The following is a 5,492-nucleotide window of genomic DNA, read 5'->3' as shown; positions in this document are numbered from 1 at the left end:
CTGCCCCGGTAGTTCGACAAGAAGCTTACCTAATCCAGTAGCAGAGGCTGAAGCCGGAGAATTTCTCTGGTACTTGTGAACCATGGGACGCCCAGGCCTAGTTCAAGACTGTGGAAAGCATCGTAGAGCTACTGGATTGGCCCGAACATGAAAAGATTAAGTGTGCATCGTTCTGCTTTTCTGGAGATGCCCGAATGTGGTGGGAAAGGGTTAAAGCAAAGAGGCAAGTGAACCAAATGAGATGGACGGACTTCGAATCTGAATTTTTCGAAGAATTCTTCCATATACGAGTGACAAACGAGCATTACGACGAGTTCACTGGGTTCCGACAAGGTGACCTCTCAGTTAATGAAGCTGTGAAAAGATTCAACCGGCTTGCACGCCTATGCCCAGAGTTGGTAGTACAGAAAGAGAAAGGGTCCGACTCATGTTGAAGATGCTCCGACGCTAGATAGCTCTGAATGTGGCCGACGGAGTTAACAGACCGCAGACCGCAGAGGAGCTGTTCAGTAGTGCTATGATCACCGAGCACTACCTTTACAATATTAATCAGCAAAAGAAGGCGCTGAGTGAAGGCAAGAGTCAAGCCCAGTCAGGAGGTCAGAAAACTCAGAGTACCTGGAAAGGAAACCACAATGGTAAGAGAAAGCAATGGAACAACTCTAAAGGTGGTTCCGCGAACAAGCAGCCCAAGATCCCTCGGTGTACTACATGCAGGAAGATACATCTTGGGGTGTGCCACAAGGGCACGAATAGATGCTTCAGCTGTGGACTGGAATGGCATAAAGTCAAGGACTGCCCTACCCGAGTTCAGGCACCTCCTCAGCAGTATACCCAATATGGGGGTGCTCCTCCCCAGCTACACCAAATGCAAGCTGCAATAGAAGGTACTCAGATAAGCCAGGGGAGATTGGAAGCCCCGCCAGTTATGACGAATGCCAGGGTTTTCTCTCTTACCAAGGAAGACGTGGTGAGTGCTTCTACGGTTGTCACAGGTCAGATATTTATTTTCTGTCAGTATGCTACTGTATTATTTGATACTGGGGCAACACACTCGTTCGTCTCTACGCCTTTCACAAAGAAGATAGACATGTCACCACAAGCTTTAGATTGCAAGTTCTTAACGACACTGCCCTCGGGAGAAGTGATGTCATCTACCCATATGCTGCGAGCCACACCCATCAGAATCGCAGATAGGGAACTCTATTGTGATCTTATAGTGCTCGACATGCAGGATTATGATATCATATTGGGCATGGATTTATTAAGCAAGTACGGTGCTTTGATCGAGTGCCGTAAAAGAAAAGTGGTCTTCCAGCCTGAGGCAGAACCTATGTTTGAATTCATTAGAGAGCCAAGGAAAAGAACCGATAAATTCTTATCAGCTCTTAAGACACGCAAGATGTTAGACAGTGGATGCACTGGGTTTCTAGCACATGCGGTTGATACAAGTTAAGCCGAGGACCAGAAGCTAGAAGATGTCAGAGTTGTATGCAACTACCTAGAGGTATTCCCTGATGAACTACCAGGGTTAGCCCCTGATAGAGAAATTGAATTTGAGATCGAATTGATTCCTGATCTCTAAAGCACCTTACCATATGGCGCCGGCTGAATTGAAGGAACTTCAGGGACAGCTACAGGAGTTACTCGACAAGGGATTTATTCACCCAAGTCACTCTCCATGGGGAGCTCCAGTACTGTTTGTGAAGAAGAAAGATGGGTCTATGCGAATGTGCATAGACTACCGAGCGCTAAATAAGGTGACGGTCAAGAACAAGTACCCTCTACCACGGATTGACGACCTGTTCAACCAGTTAAAATGTGCCACCGTCTTCTCTAAGATTGATATGAGGTCTGGCTATCATCAAGTGAAAGTGAAACAAGATGATATACCGAAGACGGCTTTCCGAACAAGATACGGACATTATGAGTTCGTAGTTATGCCTTTCGGAGTGACGAATGCTCCTACTACATTCATGGACCTGATGAATCGGGTATTCTCGACATTCCTCGATAAATTTATGATCGTCTTCATCGACGATATCCTCATCTATTCAAGAACCCAAGAAGAGCATGCCGAACACCTGAATATCGTATTACAGATTCTTCAGGAAAAGCAGTTGTACGCAAAGTTCTCCAAATGCGAGTTCTGGCTCGATCAAGTATCATTTTTGGGTCATGTTATCTCCAAGGATGGAGTGATGGTAGACCCAGTAAAGATTGAAGCTATGAGTAAGCGGGCGTTACAATATGGGCTCCTTCTTAATATAAGTATATTAATCTCTCTATATTTAAGATATCGTATGTCCATTAATTAAATGAGTTACTGACAACTCGAATTTAATTAACTTCTAATCCAAGAGTAGTACCACTCAACTTTATTATTATGCGGACAAAGTCCACCTGCAAGGTTTACATGATAATCCTTATGAACTCCTCAAGGGGACATCATCAACCTATATTTAGGACACAGATTCCTTTTATAATCAACAACACACTATGTACATAATACTACTTCCCAACTCATCGGGTCTTTTGATCTATCGTACTAGATCTCACCCTTTGATGAATCAAAGAAATATATACTAAGTACATGTATTTTTTATTATATAAGGATTAAGAGCATGTACATCCATAGTAATAGAGGTTTAGTTTGATTATATAGTCAGTATAAATCGAACAATCCTCAGATGGTTCTGCTCAATACACACTTAGTGTACTAGTGTAATTTTATAGTCAAGACAGACTAAGACCAAATTACACTACAACCAGTCCAATGGTTTGTCCAATCCATCTTGGTTGTGAACACTGTTTATAATTTATAAGGAACTGATAACATGGTCTTCTGTGTGTGACTCCGCACACCATGTTTATCTACAATATAAATTAAGTAGACACATGCATAAAATTAAATGCAAACATTGACCAAATGTGATTCTTATTTCAGAATGTTTATTTACATAGATAGTTAGGATTCTGTTATATATCCCAATAGGCAGTGCCCTAGAACCTCTACTACTAGAGGCTGTGTCTATCAAGCATGGCTGTGCTTATCTCTCAGAACTAGACCTACTTCGGGTCGTGCCTACCAGGCACGACCGTGCTAGCGGAGAGTTCGAGCTGAGTTTTTCGGTCGTTCCATGAAACACGGCCATGTCATTCCATGAAACACGACCATGTCATTCCATGAAACATTACCATGTTGCGCTAGGAGCCTATTTAAAAATCTTTTTGAAACCCTTTTGGGGGGGCCATCAAATGACAACAAGGAGGCACAGTAACCACGTTCCGAATGAAAATTTGCCATCACATCCATCTTCCCGAGGTTACTCCGCCGCTTCCATCCACCGTCGACGAGGAGATCACAATTTAAGGAAGACCTGCACATATTGATAAGTCATTTTTCCTTTTCTTTCTTAGATTTTGGAACAAAGATAAATTCTTCCTCTTCCTTCTTGAATTGTATTCCCTCCGTTATGGAGTAGATCTCTTAGATTCTAGGATGTAGGAGGAATTGAGATGTAACAGATGATTGTTTTTGATAGATTTGTATTTGTTATTTTCTATGACATGCTTATACTTTATTGCTTAGCCAAACTTTCAAGTCTTTTAAACTAAATCTTTTTAATTCTTAAAACTGTCTAAGTTTCTGAACTTTTTCAATAATTGAAACTTTAGTGTAAGTTAGAAAACTTTGACTTATTTTTCAAAGCATGCATTAAGCTTTTAAAAAGATTTTGAAATCATGTTTGAAAAAAAACTTTTTCTCATTAATAACTTGAAAACATTTGAAAAAAATATTTTTCTTATTAATAACTTGAAAACTCACAAACTCTCCCCCTTTGACATAATCAAAATAAATCTAAGGGATTGAGTCCAAGTTAATAATAATTAATATAGTTAGATAAAAAAAACTTAATTCGTGGGGCACGTATCCAACTTAGGTTTCAGCTAACTAATTGTCATGTCCCGGGAGGCCATCAGAAAAATTTCGACAGCATCTCTCCTGTAACAATGACATATCTTGAATACATTACATATAGGCCAACACGGCCACAATAAGGACTACACGCCCCTCACAGATGCATAACAAATAAAAATAAGGCCTATATGACCACAAACTATTAAACTAACACATGTACCAAAACCAAAACGAATATACGACAAATCCACACAAATAGCAAGAGTTTCACAACAAAACAACATCAAATCCACATCACAACCAAACACACAAGTACTCTACAAGTCCAAGTTCACGAATAAAAGAACATAAACCAAATACAACCAGAACCATACAAACCACCACCCAAAACCTTCTGTTGTGAGATAGAAGTAGCCAGATAAATCTCCAAACTCCAAGTACTATCCTCCTATCTGCTACCTGGGGAGAAAACAAAGCAACCCCAGGGTCTGGGTAGTGGCATTAAATACTCAGTGGATACAGGATAGAAGTGCATGATAAGCTAAATCAACAGGAATAAAGAAAGGTATACAGTCTCTACAATGGATATATAAAGAAAACTAAAGACTAATCAACAGGTAACAAGAATCATGATAATAAAACATGATATATATCAACTGACATAATAAAGGAAGATCAATACTGTGTAACAAATATAGGAATCATGCGAATATATGCAATGAATGTCAGGTCATACAATGCAACAGTCATATATCATACAAGTGCAACAGTCATATATCATACAAGTGTAACAGTCACACACAAAGATGCTGTAAACAAGAATACAGTATAATACAATAGCAAATGCATGGTAGCACCAACATAGGCAGTGCTATAATGATTGCACATACACAAGCAGTGCTAAAATGATCGCACCCACATAGGCAGTGCGTAGCACTTGTACAAGCAATGCTATAATGATCGCACCCACACAGGCAGTGCGTAGCGCCCACACAGGTAGTGCTATAATGATATAATGATCACACTCACATAGGCAGTGCGTAGCACCTACACAGGCAATGAGATATAACAATAACAACAAGCAGCACCACCTACTTCTAGCATGTAGATGTTATGATGATCATCTCAACATGTAATAGTTACAACTAATCAGCATAATCAACATGATTCAAGATTAGTCATCACATGTCGATGATATAAAATCGAGACTGTACTATCAATGGATAGATTAATCAAAGGTCAACCAACATGTATCAAGCAACGAATAATACAAGGTATCAACTAGGTAAATAACCTGGATAACAGGAGTAACAATAGGATAATATCAGATCATATCAAAGGTCAACTAAAAAGTATCAAACAACGAATATCATAAGGTATTAACTAGATAAATGGTACAAGTAGTAGGAGTATCAATAGGGTAGATAACAACAACAATAGATCATGCACTGAAAGAACACCTGTAGTGACCAAGTATAGGGTACCCACCTGAATAAGACGAACGTCGATATACGAACCCTCACAAGAACAATCCTCCGTGTAATAAGTGTTGGGACCGGTGCGTTCGCTA

The 5,492-nt window shown here is 40.0% G+C and overlaps 1 pseudogene; it reads left to right on the top strand.

Moving 5' to 3' along the window:
* The first annotated feature begins 427 nt into the window (after positions 1–427).
* On the top strand, positions 428–1,456 carry LOC141813061 (uncharacterized; annotated as a pseudogene).
* The last annotated feature ends 4,036 nt before the right edge of the window (positions 1,457–5,492 follow it).

The sequence above is a fragment of the Curcuma longa genome, chromosome 20 (genome assembly GCF_044706935.1).
Source record: "Curcuma longa cultivar G26 ecotype Majalengka, Jawa Barat chromosome 20, ITB_CL_G26_1.1, whole genome shotgun sequence".
NCBI classification, from domain to species: Eukaryota; Viridiplantae; Streptophyta; class Magnoliopsida; order Zingiberales; family Zingiberaceae; genus Curcuma; species Curcuma longa.
Note: the sequence above shows the minus strand (reverse complement) of the source record. Positions and strands in the feature narration are given on the sequence as shown.